The sequence below is a fragment of the Miscanthus floridulus genome, chromosome 10, assembly GCF_019320115.1.
Source record: "Miscanthus floridulus cultivar M001 chromosome 10, ASM1932011v1, whole genome shotgun sequence".
In the NCBI taxonomy this organism is placed as follows: Eukaryota; Viridiplantae; Streptophyta; class Magnoliopsida; order Poales; family Poaceae; genus Miscanthus; species Miscanthus floridulus.
In genome coordinates, this window is record NC_089589.1 from 51,512,399 (window position 1) to 51,531,987 (window position 19,589).

The window sequence follows — 19,589 nt, forward strand, 5'->3', positions numbered from 1 at the left end:
GCTAAGCAGCCGGGCCGCCTTCTCATACTGAAACACCGCAGAAAACGCAAGCTGTTTAGCATATGAGGTTAATTCTGTATTTCTGTCAGCATAGGACCTTTCTGTATGTTGGAGGGGGAAAAACTTGTGTAAAGGGTGTGGCAGGATCGTAGAAAGAAGCTTTTACCTGTGGAGCAAGTTTCTTGCTCTGTCGACACCTGCAGATTCGATTTGGCCACCGTAGGTACAACAGTTGGAACAAGTTAATTAAGGTGTTTGTCTAGTGACTTAAATTTAGAAGGTATGTTGGGAGGACGTCGCATAGGGTGTTCGAATACTAATAAAAAAATAAATTACATAATCCATCAGTATTCCACGAGACGTTTTTTAAGCCTAATTAATCCGTCATTAGGACGTGTTACTGTAGCACCACATTGTCAAATCATGGACTAATTTGGCTTAAAAGATTCATCTCGCAAATTAGTCGCAAACTATGTAATTAGTTTCGTAATTAGTCTATATTTGATACTCTATGTATGTGTCAAACAATCTATAGGACAGTGACTAAAATTTAGGAAGACAACCCAACACCACCTAACATGGATGATGAAAGCGTAGCACCAGTAATCGTACAGAAGCAATCAAGCAACACATCAGTGAAGAAGCTAAGTTGTGCTCATCACACAGAGAGAAGTAGCAACACAAGAGAAAAATTTGCCGGGGCCGCGGAAAACGAATCGGTAATCCTAAACGGATCGGTCAGGCGGCGGCAGGGGAGGGGCGGGCGCGAGCACTCTCCAGGGAGCGTAGAACTGGGCGACCACGAATTGGTGCTTGGCGACGGCCTCGTCGAAGCTGTCGGCGTCGAGGGAGAGCACGGCCTCCCCGCCGACGCCGACGCCGCCGTGTCGGGCTGCTCCACGCGCCGTGGCCTCAATGTTAGAGGCGTTTGACTTTGACTCCGCTTTCTTTTAGGACGCCGCATGTTTGCCAGCACAGCACAGTGGTACCCAGTAGGTACTCCTACTTGGGTAGCGCTCAGCTTTTGACTCTCTGAAGGAAGGGAATTTTTTTTGAAACATTGGAAGGAAAACTTCCACTTGCACCATCTGTATTGTTGAACCTGAATGCAAATGAACATAGATTTTGGGAACAACGGTTGCTTTTATTGATCTTTTAGATATATATATATACAGAGTGAAAAGGTGTATGTTTACACAGAGAGGTAACTGTTCACAGGAACAGTCGACTGCCCAAAGGACATGCCCCTTCGGGTGGCATCCTAACGCTAACACGTTAACTACTAACCCTCTCTCTAACTGCATATCCTTTCGTTTGGATGAGATCACACGGTGAGGAGACGCATGTTCACCGGTGAAGAGGCAGGCATTGATTCATAACACTCCTCCTTGATCGAATCCTTCTTAAAATCAATACAACTGTAGTTTGGATTCCTCGAAAAACCCTGTGGGAAAAATCTAAGGAATATGTATGTATAGATATGCTATAAAAACTCCTTTAAACTTTATAGGAAAATAAAGAGAAAATAGCATATATGAGTGTGATTTAAATAAATCACTATGTCATTGGTATCCCATTAAAAACCCCAGTGGAGAAAAATAATGGAGATACGACATATAGATTACTCCCCCAAAAACCATTTCAGGAAAAATATGAGGAGCAATATAAAGTGATATGTCGCTAAAACTCCTGTAAAAACCCAATGGAAAAATTAGGAAAAAATATGACGACATATTATTGGTATTGCCTCTTGGATAACTCACATGAAAAACCTTTTCAGGGAAAAACCATGGATGAGTTGTGAGGGCAATATGTGTCTTTGATATTTCCCACAAAAACCCCGGTGGGGAAAATAGGAAATATGACACATGCTTATGTTAATATTACCTCATTAAAAACGTTAACAAGAAACATTGTGAGTAAAACTTGTGAAAGAAAAGAGTATAATATGATGCTCGTACATGTTAACATTTAGGAGATATCTCCCCCTGATTCTGGTAAATCTCGAAGTCGCCGCATACCAATTCCATGTACCAATTTTTGAAACACAGAAGTTGGTAAGGACTTAGTAAATAGGTCAGCGAGATTATCACATGACTTGATTTGCAAGATGTTTATTTCTCCGCTTTCTTGTAATTCATGGGGATAAAACAGTTTAGAAACAATATGCTTAGTGATATTGCTCTTTATGTAACCTGTTTGCATCTGTGTAACACAAGCGAAATGATCTTCATAGATAATTGTAGGTGATTCAATTGAACTAATATCACATGACTGTTGTATGTGGTTAATCATTCTGCGAAGCCATACATATTCTCGTGATGCCTCGTATAGAGCAATAATTTCAGAATAATTAATAGAGGTCGCTGTCAGAGTCTGCTTAGAAGACTTCCATGAAATAGTTGTACCTCCATGTAGGAATACAAATCCTATTTGGGATTTTCCGTTATGAGAATTAGATAAGTAACCAGCATCAGTATAACAAATCATACTGGGATCATGATTTTTCTTGAAGAATAAACCAAGATCCTTTGTGCCATTAAGGTATCTGAGGATACACTTCGCTCCCGTCCAATGACGGCTAGTTGGGTCCGCACTATGCCTAGCCAGTAAGTTCACTACAAATGCGATATCAGGCCTGGTGTAATTTGGATGATACATATGTGCGCCAATAACATTGAGATATGAGATTTCTGGTCCCAACATCTTTTCCCCAATATCTCGTGGTCTAAATGGATATTTTCCTATTTCTAAGGAACGAACAACCATTGGAGTTTTATTAGGATATGATTTATCCATATTGAATTTCTCCAATATTTTCTGGATATAGGCTGTGCTCAAGTTGTAAGCCTAGGCAATATTTGGTCTTACCCAAATCCTTCATCTCAAATTCTCTCTTTAGATGTTTGCGTGCTTCTTCTATATTGTTTGGGCTGCCAATGATATTTAAATTATCAACATACACGGATATAATACAAAATCCCGTTCGAGATTTCTTAATGAAAACACATGGGCAATCATCATTGTTAGTGTATCCTTTCTTTAGAAGGAATTCACTCAGTCGGTTGTACCACATTCGTCCCGACTGCTTCAAGCCATATAATGACTTTTGTAGTTTTACACAATACATGTTGCAATTTGCGTTTGGATTCAGAATTTGGATTCCATCGGAAACCTTCATGTATATGTCTGAATCAAGTGACCCATATAGTTATGCTGTCACCACATCCATCAACTGCATAGATAGATGATTTTGAAATGCCAATGATATTAAGTATCAGAAAGTAATTCCACTCATTACTGGAGAATAGGTTTCATTGTAATCAATGCCGGGTCTCTACGTGAACCCTTGTGCTACTAGCCTCACTTTATATCTCACTACCTCATTGTTCTCATTCCATTTCTGGACGAAACCCCATTTAAAGCCTACATAAAAGACTTTGGAAGGTGCAGGCATTGCAGATGTGAATACCCCTCTTCTAGTGAGCGAGGCTATCTTAGCTTGAATTGCTTCTTTCCATTGAGCCTAGTCCGAGCGCTTTTTGTACTCTGCCATGGTCTTGGGATCTGGATCATTGAGAAAGATTTCTGCAATTGCTGCGGTGAACTACATGTCGACAATAGTAGTCTTACAATCATATGATTCTCCAGAATCTATGTAATTGATGGAAATTTCTTTCACCCCATTATTTGACTAAATATTTCCCAAAACTATGGAGTCAGGGCGTTCCGATATCCCAGGATCAGAATTTGAATGCACCGTTGATTCGGGTTGTGGATTTGATCATGGTTTTGGATTTTTATCCACTATTGGGTGTCTACCAACTTGAGGTTGGATTGGATTTACTGATTTGGAGGATTTAGCCCTTGATATCCTCGGGCGCTTACTTGGAGCATTATCCTTAGGAGCGTCCGTACTTCTCCCCCTCTTCTTTAGAAGTGGGAGTTGAATGTTTTTTATTGGTACCTCCACTTTTTCGGGCGCATTGCGAGCAGGATAAGAGGATTTAGTGACACCCTTATAATCAGTAAATGCTTCTGGCAGGTTATTTGCAATATGTTACAAGTTTACGATTTTCTAAACTTGTTGTTCAGTCTCTAGAGTACGTGGATCTGAGAGGGGGAATGCTTTGGGCATTCCAGATGATTTCCTGGCATTTGTTTTGGTACTTGAAGTCTCCCCCTAATGCCAAGAAATGGTCCTCATTAAATATGCAGTCAGCGTATCGGGCCGTGAATAAATCCCCTGTAAGAGGCTCGAGGTATTTGATAATTGATAGAGATTGATATCCCACATAGATACCAAGTTTCCTATGTGGGCCCATAGAGGTACGCTTAGGCAGTGAGATCGGTACGTATACAGCGCAACCGAATTTTCACAGATGAGAAATATTTGGCATATTTCCACGTACTAATTGCAATGGGGAGACTGCGTGATATGCAGTTGGTCGCAATTGAATTAAGTCAGCAGCGTGTAAGACTACATGACCCCCAACATGAAGTTGGTAGGTTGCAATTTTGTAATAATGGTCTCGCAATGAGTTTAATTCTCTTAATAAGAGATTCTGCTAAACCATTTTGTGTATGGACATATGGGACAGAGTGTTGAACTTAATTCCTAAAGCCATACAATAATCGTTGAAAGCTTTTGAGGAAAATTCAGCAGCATTGTCCATTCGAATTGATTAAATGTGATGTTTTGGATTATGTGCTCTAAGTCTAATAACTTGAGCAATAATTTTAGCAAATGCATGGTTATGTGTGGACAAAAGACACACATACGACCATCTAGTAGATGCATATATTAGAACCATGAAGTACCTGAATGGTCCAGACGGTGGTTGTATGGGGCCACAAATATCTCCTTAAATGTGTTCAAGAAATTTTAGTGGCTCATTTTAGATCTTAACGGACGATGGCCGTACAATCAATTTCCCTGTAGCGCATGAAGTGCACATAAAATCTAAAGATTTGGGGAATTTAGCAGTATTTATCTCATGACCATTAGAATTGCTGATAATTTTTCGCATCATTCCTATACCAGGATGGCCAAGGAGTTCATGCCAAGTTTTGAATGCGTCAACATTCTGAAAAATTACCTTGTACGCAACATGCGGTACGGGTTTGATGTATGTGTAGTACAATCCGGACAGAAAAGAGGAAAATTTTTCAACAATTCGTTTGCCATATCCGCTATTTTTAGTAACAAGGAGAATTTCCTCATTATTGTCATCACGGGTTTCTATATGAAAACTATTTTGACGGATATCTCTATAACTTAACAAGGTACGCTTTGAATCGAGATACAATAATGCATCCTCAATTGTAATTTGGGTACCCATGGGGAGTACAATAGTGGCACGACCAGAGCCAACTATTGTAGCATCGCGCCCGGCGATTGTCAAAACATTTCCTTGTCTTTTTGTAAGAGTTTGGAAATACTTTATTTCTCTAAGTATAGAATTAGTGGTACCACTGTCCACTAGGCTTAATTCCTCCTCCATCAGATTGACCCCGTAGAAACTATATATAAATAAAGAATTTGATATGAAACTCTTTGATGGTATATAGAATACATACTTTATTTATTGAATATCAAATGTGTTCAATACATTTATTAGATATTCAAACTAAATAGTGATGACATTATTAAATATTTACAACACATAGGACATAAATTATTTTAACTATTATAATCACTAGGACATAAAGACATTAGAATATAAGAGATTGGGAGCCTATTCAAAGTCTCCAAATATGTCGTTGGATGCATATTCCACGATCATATTCCCCGTATCAGCAAGATCCTCGCCTCCTCGTATGTTGTTGTTGTCTGGTTCTATTGGAACTTGTTGTGAACAACCAGCCTCATTTCTGGTGGAGCACGTCCACGACCCACATACTTTAAGTAGAGATCAACAAGATGACTTGGGGTACGACATTTCTTTATAGTATGGCTATAACAACCACACTTCTGACACACAGGTTTATCATTCCTGTTTTTGAAAATGTTCTTACCATTGCTGGAAACACGAGTTTGGGATTTTTTTATTGCGTCTGCGTTGTTTTTTTACCTTTCTTGGAATTTCCCTGAGGATGGGTCTTAGAAAGTCCACCATCAAATTTGGGTTTATTCTGAGTGTAGGCATGTACTTCAGGCAATGGAGCAGACGCTATGGGGCGCTGCTGATTATTCCAAACCATAAGTTCAGAATGTTTTTTGGCCTCAAGTAAAGTTTGTATAAGCTCAGAATAAATGTGGAAACGCCTTTCACGGTATTGTTGTTGAATAATCCTTTCAGAAAGAAGCATAGTAGATAGAGTTTTTTCTATTTTATCCGCATGTGTAGGTTCTTTCTCGCAGAATTGCAACTTTGAGCAAATCCTATGAACAACATGGTTGTAATCACTCATAGTTTTAAAATCCTGTAAGCGAAGTTGCGTCCACTCATAGTTGGCCGCAGGCAGGATAAGTGCCTTTTGTTGTTCATAGCGTTGCTTAAGAGAGTTCCATAGATTTCATGGATTTTCTTCCAACAAATATTCAGCCTTAAGGTCAGGATGAATATGGCTCCTAATGAAATATAGGGCCGTGTATATATGTTGATCATCATGTGGTGCAACACCCTCTTCGAGTGGTAACATAGCTCGATAAAGTCCACGGGACGCAAGACTAACTTTTACGTCCACAACCCATGTTGGATAATTGTGGCCGTCTAGAGCTAACAATTCAAGCTCTTTGACGGTCATTGATCCTACACGAGGCAAACCATCAAAACATTTTAAGTTATTAAAATATTGTGGTGTGTTGTAATTATGGGATGCAAAATAGAGACAAGATAAATCTTGTATTATTAATGGTGTAAAGATCTCATGTGCATAAATTGTAAAATCGAGGTAGTCACCATAAGGTGTAGACCTCAAATGGGGCATAATATGTGTTAAAAGTAGATGCCAAGTAATTTATGCAAGTTGTATATGAACGCGTCTTAAGGTAGTCATCATATATTGACGTAGACCTTAGGTAGTTCACAAACGAATTTGGTACGCACGTTGAGGATAGTCACTAAGTGTTTACTTAGTGTAGATCCCACAATAACAACTATGGTGCTACCTTATGTATGGCCAACAGGAATGCGAATTATTGGTAGTTATCTTTGTGAAAAGGTGTAGACCAAATGATCTAATTTATGATGTTGGGTACGCACGTTGAGGATAGTCACTAAGTGTTTACTTAGTGTAGATCCCGCAGTAGCAACAGTGGTGCTACCTTGTGTATGGCCAACAAACAAATAGGAACATGCGCGTTATACAATTGATGAGAAAAATACACATAAAATGTTGCATCCATTATTTAAGCGAGCAGAGCTTTTAAAATTGAAAGCGTATATGGGCTTAAATAAAAATGATCGATTGCAAAAGTGATAAATGAATAAATAATTTGCAAGATCATGGTCGTGATAACAAGGATATTATTTATTGGATTTGCCATATATACAAGGACAAATGCTTTGAATAATACCACAAATGGATATTTTATAATAATATAAAACATCACAAGTACATATCATTGCTAAAGTCCACGACTAAATAATAATTGCACAGCAACATATGGTACTTTTAAATTTACAACATAGAATTACTAGGGACTAAACAGAGTCTCATGCGAATTTATGCTAAAAATAAATAAAACAGATAAAGAGCCGGTCAAGCCAATGGAAAGCAATTTTCGTTTTTTTTGGGCCCAGCCTGGCCTAGTCGGGTGCACACAGTGGGAATGGAGGGGGTGTCAAGGCGCAGGCCTGTGGGCTGGCCCAGTTGCAGCTACGGGCCTTTAAAAGGGGCTCAGCCGGCGGTTAGGGTTTGTAACCCTAACCACCCGCCGACGATGCCATTTGAAAGCCGCCGCCGCCATAAGCCATCTCACAGTCGCACCCCACTGCACCGTCGCGGTTCGTCAGGATTCAGTTCGAGGAAGACTCCCTCCTCGTCGGGGGAGTAGAAGCCACCGCCACCTAGCGCCATATTGAGGACCTTCGCGCTCGAGAGACCAAGGGCCGCCGGGTTCCAGGAGCTTGCGCAGATGCCGAGGTGCCGGTCAACCGCCACCACCCTACGGCCGAGGAGGCGCCGGAGCGTTGGTGGGGTGGTCACGGTGCCCTCTGCCTGAGATGGAGTCGTCGCCGGGAGGGCCTTCTCCTTCATGCGGGCTGTAGCCTTCGCGCGAGTTGCGGGCGGAGGAGGACCCATTGGCGGGGTCGCCGCCGGAGGAGGAGCCGAGGGTCCAACCCTGTCGAGGAAGAAGTACGGCGAGACGTCAGTCCTCACCGCGCTGTTGAAGATGTCGCCGATGCCGAGGCCGGTCACCACATCCTCCTCTTCCTCAACCTTCACGGCGTCAAGCGCTGGAGCAGCCCGCGTGTTCAGGAACCACGGATCGAGCAGGGGGGACGCCGTTGCCTATCACCACTGGAGTCAGAGAGGCTGGTGTGGGCGTCAACAACGAGTAGGCGTACTCGAGCGTGTGCGGGATCGAGGTGAACTCCTTGCAGAAGTCGCACCAGAAGCGAGGTGGTGCCGGTGCTGGCGACATCAGCTCCATGGGGACATACAACGGGTGGCGCCGGGGCTTCGACGACTGGTGGCGCCGAGGCTTCAACAGCGCACGGTTCGACGTTGCTGGGGCCGGCACCATTCATGCCAACGCGAGGAGATGGTGGCTGGCTCTGCAGACGGAGGTTGCGCGGAGAAGTATGGCGGCCACGACGAATCGGACTCCATTGACGGCGAGGAATAGCATCTGCACGGATGCCACGAACAGCAGAGTCGAAAAGGCGGCCGAAAGGACCATGGCCTCCATTTCCAGCGTTGCGGCGAACACGAGGCCCAAGGCGCTCGAAGACACGGCGGCGCTGTCCATGGTGGCCGTGGTGGCGAATCGGGCCATGGTGAACTCCACCAACGTGGTGAAGGGCGAAGAACAAGCCACGAGCGACGTGAAACGGTAAGTTGATCTTGGCCATGTTGCTTACCGTGAAAGGTTCAGAGGCATGCGTCGTTCTGTCGTTCTCCTTCTACTATTCACGAGCAGTGCTGATAACGTGTTGAATGTGAATGTAAATGAACATAGATTTTGGGAACAACTGTTGCTTTCATTGATCTTTTAGATATATATACAGAGTGAAAAGATGTCTGTTTACACGGAGAGGCAACTGTTGATAGGAACAGTGACTGCCCAAAGGACATGCCCCTTCAGGTGGCATCCTAACGCTAACACGTTAACTACTAACCCTCTCTCTAACTGCATATCCTTTATTGTGGATGAGATCACACGGTGAGGAGACGCCTGTTCACCGGTGAAGAGGCATGCGTTGATTCACAACATGTATTTCCCTTCTAGTCTAGCAATAGAAGTGGGGTTCTCCTCGGTTTGGAGAAAAAAAAACTTACACCATCAACTTGAGATAGAGACTAGAAGAGATTATTAGCGTATCTTGGAGTTAAACTAGTGAAGCGCGCGCCATCGCGCGCACATGCAGATATAAGTCTGGAAGCTGTACTGGGGTGAGATATAGTATGAAGCAGTTACAGAGTCCGGTACGCACTCGAAAGTAAATGGAGCACCGTAAATTGGACAGATTCTTAGCATGATAGAGTATGGTTCTAACATTACACAGCTGGTTGTAGCATTACACAGATGGGGTTCATAGGTACAGCAAGATCCTGATTTTACGTAACATGATAGTTAAAAGGTGGTGTAGCAACGTCTGGTGGTAGGTAATGTAATTATACATGTTGATGGGAAGTGCGGTGGCAGCTACGGTAATTTACAAAGCTTAGTCTGTGAGGAACCGTTTGTTCAACAGGATAGTTTTGGCTGCGGTAGAACGCGCAAAATATAAGGAACAGTTATGAGATTGGAGTAGTTAATATATAGGTAGACGACTTCGGAGATATGGATGTGCATCCTCCACGCGTCGTAAAATGACGATGTAGATGATGTGTGCAACAGGTTTGCGTTCTGTACAAAAGAAGTAGAGATGGTCAGGGCTTAGCAGTTTAATAGATGGCAGGTGGGGGTACTTTTTTAAAAAGAAACTGCAATATTTATGCACGCAACGTGTTAAATATGTATTGGGGTCAGAATGATGGCAACAAAAAATATAACTGTAAGGGCAGGTGAAATAATATTTTCGTAATAAAAGGTATAACCACAGAGTGTAGTTGTGGTGGCGTAGGTATGTATTGGCCTGATCAGACTGTAGCTATGTTGTTACTGAGTTTTGCGGTTGCAACTCCTTGTTTCAGGCCTGGAACCTCCAACCTTTGGCCTGCATCATTTGGAACATATAGGGGGAGTGTGATATAGAGAGATTGAGGTTTATGAATATGTAGCCGGGCTGCATGTGTGTACTTACTTTTTGGCTGGGTTCTCTAATGCTGAGGCAGGGTTTTCACTTGGACTGCTGCTATGGACTATGTCTGTGTCAGTTTTTTGGGCTCCTGTTTTGTTCTGCACCTGAAAGAGCAAATTAGTGCGTACAGATCAGTTGAGTGGCTTAAATGTGTGTACGGAAACCACACAGAACCACCTGGGTGGCTATGAAAGTGTGAAATGTGTGGATATTAAAAAAACCTGGGTGGCTCCTGTTTTGTTCTGCACCTCGATGCGGAACAATCGGAGTTAACAGAAGTAGACAGGTCCATAGCTGCTAACATTACACAACCAAATATAGACTAAGAATAACTGAAGATACAGCGAATAGTTTGTGAACCAAACTCAAATTTTAACACCTGATAGAACTTAATGTAAGGAAATTGGAGATACACAACCAATTTTCTGAACCACACTGATTTTGCGACCCAAGCCCTGATGCTAACATGCAAGTATTTGACATGGAGAAAAAACATTGATTAATATGCACTTTCATTTGATCCTCCTGGTATCAGTTGGGAAACAATGAATCATATGATCCTATGAACATGGAGCACATCCTCTGTCCTCCCAGATTATCTTTCTCAGAACCTAGTTAAGGCTGTTGGAACCCATGTACAAAATGATCTGCTACTAAAATTGTCTGCATGAGTACAAATTAACTGTAGATGGGAATCAGATATCATAGTGGAAGAAAACAATCTCAGTTCGATGGGGTGAACATATGCCCACCAAAAGATGACTGAAACCAGAGAGCAATCAAATAGCCCTTAAATCTAAATTCAGTTGATGTGTTTCTCTGAAATCTAAAGAATAGAGCATCACGAAGAACAAATTATTTTTATTTTACTCACGAAGCTGCCATAAATAATTAGTGCTCCTAGAAACAACCTATTGCATGCATTTGTATTGGTTGAAGACCCTTTTTTTTCTTTTGTCTAAATTAGTAACAACCATAAGATGAATTGGAACTGAATGCAAAGAAGACAAATTACAGTGTGTTTGTCAAATCTTATTGTGAACTCACATACTTGTTCTTCCAATTCGAAGGTGGACAGTAGCAATCCAAAACTGCAGCAGACATGGCACTGTCCTATCTGACAAAAGCAGCACCTTGCCCTATTGATGTAGACAAGGTCTGATCTTCCGAAAGGTATGATAGCGTCGATTGGTGGAGACTCGACGTTCGCGATCTATCAGCCTGTTCGGCAGGCTGTAACTGCCTATATCTGGCTTGGCTTATCAGCCAACCAACAGTATTTTTCTCTCACACTAAACCAGCCAGTAGTACTTTAGCCATGAGCTTATCAGCCAATCTAGCCGAAATGAATAGGCCGTAGGCTTCTAACCAAGACTGATTCGGACCCTCGCAACCGTTACACCACTGCTCTGTTGGTTATCAACCACGCGAACGCGATTGACCTCGCCGAGAAGGCTTTCCTGCAAGCGAATCAAGAACACAAGCAAGAACGGGATGAACGCAATCTAAAATTATAAATAAATATGAGGCTTATGATAACGAGAATGAGTTTAGGTCTTTATTCAAAAGGACTAATCGCCACATGCGAACAAGATCAAGAACCGAGGCCCTGGTTCACAGCAAGCGGCCTTAGCGGCACAGTTGCAGCAAAACGACGTCTGTTTCAAGAGAAAATCAAGAACTAAACAAAATCCAAACCCTAAGGAGAGCGACGGCTGCTAATTATAGAGCCCCGGACGTCACCCCCTGGACGCGCCCCCTAATGGGTTCTAAGACGATACACGGCCCAACGGACCAAAAGACGGTGTCGCAGCACCCTGATAGATTCTGGACGCTGACTTGTTTCGACGATTCCTGTTGATTCCAAAGGGCTTTTGACGTAAGACCACTTGCATTGGCTTCCTTATCTAATTAGCTTTACATCCATATGTGGATCGTCAAAAATAGAGCCCAGACACGCCCGTGTGACTAGTTTTATGACAGACTGGTCCTGAAACCCGAGATGGGCTCGAACTTGATTCGGACCTCAACCTTGGTGACTCGAACCAGATGAGCTTCTGGTCTCCATCTCGGTTAGGACACCCTCGATGATCTCCTCGCCCTCTATCTTCAAGCATGGTCGTATACATGGAGCTCATGTCATTATCATCCTTCCTTGATGAAAAGTCGTCCTCGGCGTAGATTTTGCTAGAAGTCGATCCTGCACAACATGGGGACAAACGAGGTTTCCAAAATAATGGGAATGGATAATGTTGTGAGAAAGATTATGACCACATGTCCAGGTTTTGTAGCATGTCTTGTCCTACAGACATGTAGTCTGCTCGATTGAAATATACACGATCTTTGCCGATACTATCCTGCAAAAGATTAGTACTAACAAGAAACATATGATTACTTTCTTTGGATTCCACTTGTGTTAGAAAAGCAAAACTAGAGGAATATGGCATAACAATAGTGTTGATTTTAATGTCCTCTAGTTGATCATTACTTTGCACAACAAAAGGAGAATTCAGATTTGTACAAATGTAAACTCGTTGTATCAAATATTGTCCTTGGTTGTTATATTTGCCAAAAACATGATATGTATGTCTAGAGAACCATGGCAAATCAGCATATGCATAAAGTTTCTCCTCTAAAGAACTAAGATTATACGAAACATCAAATTCAATGTAACCCAAAGTATTTAAAGAAGACAACAATTTTAGCTCTTCAACTTCACTAGCATTATGAATAACAAGTCTATTTTCAGCACAAGTGTTCAATTTCAGCACACATATAGCATGATCATTTTTCAATGATTGCATGGGTATAACATAAATATCATCATGCAAGTTATCTTCGTTACAAGGAATATCAAGCAAATCATCTTATGACAAAGGTAAATTAAGCGAAGGCTCCACTAAAATTTGCTCTATCATAGCATGATTGGTGGAAAAATTCAGCACATCAATAGAACTCTCACCTTCCGTGAGTTTAGCATCATGGGCATTACCTTTGCTCTCATGTTCAGCAGGAATAATAGTTGATGGTTCTAAATTTTCACATGAGGTTGTGAGCATCTCATTTTCTATCACGTCATCCTCGCTCTTTTGTACATTGTCCTGCAAAAAGTTAGGCATAGCAGGAGGAATAACAAGAGATTGATCTAGTTGATGCACCTCATCATTTGAATTAATTACAAGAGATGGATTAATAAAATTTTCTCTCATAAGATCTTTCATATTATTCCATGTGTGAGGTTTATCTGAAAAACTTGAAGACTCCTACCAAGTTGATACAGATTGTCTCAAAACACCAGTTGCATTTTTTTATTTTTCTCCATTCGCACATATAACTTTATGCAAAAATATTATCTATTTTAGTTTCCCACTCAATGTACTCATCAGCACCAATACCATCATAAGTAGGCGGGGAAGAAAGAATAGATTGACCTACGGGAGGAGGTGTAGCAGCAATAGTGTGTGGCTCATGCATCATTGATGTCTCATATCGGTACGTGTTGTGACCTATCATTGTTAGCATCAAACAAGAAAACACACAAGTATGTATTTTCCTATCAGCTACTGTAAGATGTGGTCAAGGAGTAAAATCACACACTCTCAAGCGTCATACCACGGTCTTACAAGTGTTCTTACCAAAGCAACAGGCGGTGCAATCGATCGATGACTGTGATACCGCTGTAGCTTGAGTGTAACAGTTACAAGACAAACCTGTACTTGGTTAGAAGAAAGTGGGCTTGGACAGGCACAATATAGTAGTAAGAAATATCAATAATTTAATTCAGAAATTACAAGATTGAAAAGTAGTCCCAAACTAGTCTATGTTGCTGTCCTAAACTCGTCCTGGATCTAGTTCAAGCAAACAATACAATACAACTCAGCACAAGGACTCAAAAGGATGCAAGCACTTCTAAATTTTTTTTCACTTTCTTTTTCTTTCCTTCTTTATTGTTCTCTCTCTTTTTTAGGTGTGGCTTTTTTCCTTCTTTTGGTTTTTGCACCTCTTTGCCTTTTTCTGCCTTTGATTGATTTTTTAACCATATAAGTGTCGCAATACAACCTTCAGATATATCATGTGGTACAATGCAACTAGAGTTTAATTTCTCTCTGATATGATGCAAGACTCAAGTTCTAGAATATCAAAAAGCAGCACGATACGTGCTTCCAAAAGTAGCTCTCCAAAGTCCAACGTACATGCTAAAGAAGAAACCAAATTGGACTTGATATATATTAGATAAGGAATTATGCAAATCTAATATGTGTATATAGGACCAACTCAACACCAAACTGAGATGAACAAATTCGAGAAGAACTAGACTCTGACTTGAATAAACCAACGAACACAACGACACACAAGAGACGACCATTCAATAAAGCAAACTGAAATTAAAAAATATTGCGATGGCGCAAAAGAGCTGTAGGATAGGGAATATGTGGTAGTGTTTGTTTTTGCTTTTTGTGGACTCTAGGTAATGAAAAATAGATTTAATCTAAAGAGAAAAACACAGAGATATACCTAACGAGCAACTAGGGCTCTGATACCACTTGATATAGACAAGACCTGATCTTTCGAAAGGTATGATAGCGTCGATTGGTGGAGACTCGACGTTCACGATCTAGGCTTCGAACCAAGACTGATTCGGACCCTCGCAACCGTTACACCACTGCTTCGTTGGTTATCAACCACGCGAACGCGATTGCCCTCGCCGAGAAGGCTTTCCTGCAAGCGAATCGAGAACACAAGCAAGAACGGGATGAACGCAATCTGAAATTACAAATAAATATGAGGCTTATGATAACGAGAAGGAGTTCATGTCTTTATTCAAAAGGACTAATCGCCACATACGAACAAGATCAAGAACCGGGGCCCTGGTCCACAGCAAGCGGCCTTGACGGCACAGTTACAGCAAAATGATGACTGTTTCACGAGGAAATCAAAAACTAAACAAAACCCAAACCCTAAGGAGAGCGACGGCTGCTAATTATAGAGCCCCGGATGTCACCCCCCTGGACGCGCCCCCTAATGGGTTCTAAGACGATACACGGCCCAACGGACCAAAAGACGGTGTCGCAGCACTCTGACATATTTTGGACACTGACTTGTTTCGACGATTACCGTTGATTCCGAAGGGCTTTTGACGTGAGACCACTTGCGTTGGCTTTCTTATCTAATTAGCTTTCCATCCATATATGGATCGTCGAAAACGGAGCCCGGACACGTCCGTATGACCAGTTTTATGACAGACTGGTCCTGGAACCCGAAATATGCTCTAATTTGATTTGTGCCTCCACCTTGGTGACTCGAACCGGATAAGCTTCGGGTCTCCTTCTCGGTTAGGACACCCTCGCTGATCTCCTCGTCCTCTATCTCCAAGCATGGTCGTATGCATGGAGCTCATATCCTTATCACCTATGTGGTGACCCGTACAATTTGACCACACATGGCCTACTCCTATATACATATATAAGAAGAATACACTGATAGTTAGTCTACATATATCGACAAAGGGAAAGTACACAAGAAAATTGGCATGTACCTTTGCATCGGCCAAAACAAGATCTATATGTGCTCTCGGACTATCATCAAGTGGGTGGTATTCCCATATCCCATATCAAGACACGGAGACAAACTGGAGTTTGCTTTGCTTGCTGATGTAGCATTGGAAGGACATCAAGTGACATCTTGAAAATCTGCAGAGGAATAATTTGGTAATTGGCATACAACAGGTAACCAGGCAGGCATGAGTTAATGGTAGTAAGAAGAATGTAATGGCAACAATAAATAAATGTACTCTCGCACAGTGTGCACATGAATATGAAAATATGGCAGATTTAACCAAGAATGGAGATCGCTTAGAAATGCGAAAGAAAGAAAGACAAATAAACATAGTCTGCATATTCATATGCAGTTAAAATTATATAATCAACAGGGACATCCGAACTGCTACAGTGGAATATGGTTAAGAACATTGTGATGGCCATAAACTAATCAAAGAAAGAATTATTAAATATTCAATTTTCTATCATCATCGTTGTCCCTGTGGACAGATAGGCAATTCCCCTAGAACATGGAAGCAAAGATGAAAAAACCCCAAAAAACATTGTGAATGACCTATACACATGACTGCCCGTCAAATTAGGACAAAGATAAGGTGCAATCAAACTGTATAAAAAAAAAGGCGTACCTAGTGCGGAGAGCTCCCGTTTTGTGTGGGGTCTGGAAAAGGGTATTAGTAGCAAGCCTTACCCTCGCCTGTGCAATGCGAGGAGACCACGACTCGAACCCAGGACCTTCAGGTCACAGGTGGTAAGACTCTACCGCTTGCACCAGGCCTGCCCTTCAATCAAACTGTATAAAACAAATTTCAATTTTCAGAGGAGCATGAATTCTCTATCTCTATTCCAGTAATCAAATTTTATGACGAGCACAAACATGTTTACAAAATGGCTAAACTTTCTGCGATGATGAAGCATCTTAGAAACTAAGATTTACTATAAAATTGAAAGCCTGATAAACAGCAGTTTCTGCGGAATTACAAATTAAATCAAATTAGAAATGGTAGCACATACTCACCCAAGCATCGTCAAATTTTTTACTCCCTGCAAGAACCAAAAAAATGCTTACATTAGTAAACACATCCTTAGCAAAAACTGATTTTGGTAGCGGTTAAAAATTTGCATTAGCTTCAGTTAGAAATTCACAAACACTCGATAGAACAATATAGGATGCCATATAAGCATAAGACCATTTCATACAAGAGGCATCTATTCTCATTTTGAACATGGTCACATAGCAGCCATGTGCAACCAGATACATCGAAATTTCAATTCAATGCTAATTATTCGCAAATTCTTCGGTGCAAGCTTTTCTCTCCATGTATAGCTCTTTTAACAGAGTAATGATTGTTTCAAAATCGATTTGACATGATGCCTGTAGGATGAACTTACCGTTCCCAAACCCAAACATCTTACTGACGCATATATATGGCCTAGGCTGTGCTTGCGGCTTTAGCTCCATCTCCAGATCTGGGTTTACCTGCAATTGAAGTCGCAAACATAGAAAGGGTAGAGTAAATAAGCATACAAACCCTACAGCATGAGCAAACGAAATCTGAGGGTAAATGGAGCCATAGAAAAAGAGAGGTTGAGGAAAGCTAGGGTTTGGGTGCTCGGCTTCACACAACAGGCAGAGAAGAGAAGGGGTGAGCGTACCTGGTGGGTGTCGATGGCGCCGCAGCGGGGGGAGCCCGTGGGGACGACAGACGCTGCCGCCGCGGGGGGCATGCCCACTGGACACGGCCGCCGAGTGGACCCGCCAGCATGGCCGGCGAGGAAGAACAGCTAGGGCTTCGCCGAGCACACGCGGAGCAACGGGAGAGGCAACAACAAGGGGAAGCCGCGCCGGCCGCCACCGCCGGGGCCTGGTCGCGTTGCTCCGTTGCCAGGGACACCCACCATGGGGGCGCCGCATCCCAAGGGCGCCGTCACCGCCGCTTGCGTCGGGGGAGAGAGAGGGACCCGTGGCTCGCGTCGGGAGAGAGAGCGACGGGGTGTGAGAGAGAGAGGGGAAGTTGGGAGAAGAATCTGGAAGGAGAAGCAGAAGCTGAGTATATATTTGTTTCTCTGTATTCGGACGAGAAGCTGGAGAAGCTAAGGAGAAGCAGAGGAGAAGGTGGAAAAAGTGAGAAGCGGGACAAGGAGACACTTCGGGCGAAATCCGCTTCAACAAATCAGGGACGTCCAATGGAAGATCTAACAGATGAGAGAATTTGGAGCAACGTGGACCATGCTTCTCCTACTGGAAGCAGCCGGCTTATTTAGGGGAGAATCAGAGCTGCACATTTACATTTAGGGACTCCTTGAACCTGACAGCAATAGCGGAAGAAATAGAGGTCCAGAGTTGCAGACAACCTCCATGAGAAAGTCAGAGCCATCCGACAGACGCTGCCGCGCTTCACATGGCGCCCACGCCGCTCGGTTTCCAGCACCTACGCGTCTTTCCATGTCTCGATTTGCGCCCCGCTCCTTTTTATGCACCTGCCACTCACGCCCCCTCTGTTCCCATGCGCATGCACACGGACCCAATAGCTATAGTAGACGAGTGCAACAGATATGTCTCACTGCAACATGTGAAGCACTGGATCTACTATTGCAACATCTAAATAAAATACTTGCAACATACGTTCGAAACAGTTGAAACTCCTACAACATACATATGAAACACTTGTAAAATACCAGAAAAGAAATAAACCCACGTGTGTAGCCATTGCAAATATCCAGATGAAAACACTTGCAAACATAATAATGAAAACATTTGAAACATATGCAACATCCAGATCTACATGATCTACATTTGCAATATTCAGATGAAACACTTGCAACATACGCCTAAAACAGATGAAACATTAGGAACCTATACTTGAAACATACGGGTATAGCTATTGCAACATGTACAACATCCCGATCTACTTTTGCAACATCGATGTGAAAACACTTACAACACACCTCTGAAACATTTGAAACACTTAAAACATACGTTTGCAACATGCGCTTTCAGCGCAATATCACCTTTCTGCCTAGACGAATGGAGGCTCATCGTTGTGGAGGTCGACACAGGCGCGGAGGTCGGCGGTGGCACATGGAGCTCGCCCTAGCGGAGGCAACGTTGTTGGTGCCCCAGCGGAGGCACTGCATTGGGCGAGCACCTCACGAGGCCATGAGAGTAGCGCTGGACGAGCACCTGCGCGAGGAGCAATTGGCGAGCTAAAAGGTCCTTATTTGGTTTTGGTAATTGAGTGACAACCCTAGGTGGACTAATTATTTTTATGTGAGATACACAAGTGATTAGTCCACAGGTACATGTGTGTGAGCAACATATGTCATGAAGGTGGAAAAGGCTCGGAGATGTTGCAAAGCTCACACATATGATGATGAAGGAGCTCATTGCACATGAGACATGACATTGAGTCATGTGATCAAGGTGGAGAAGATCAAGATATGACTTGGCTTGATGGACCGGTTGCAAGCGTGAAGGACAAGTTGGAGGATTTGGAGCATTAGACCGCGTGGCGGTGAAGCTTGAGCAAGACTTGGTGCCGATGAACGAAGGCAACGATGAAAAGCAAGTGATGTCAAGATCGATGAACCAATAGGATCACATGATGATATGAAGTGG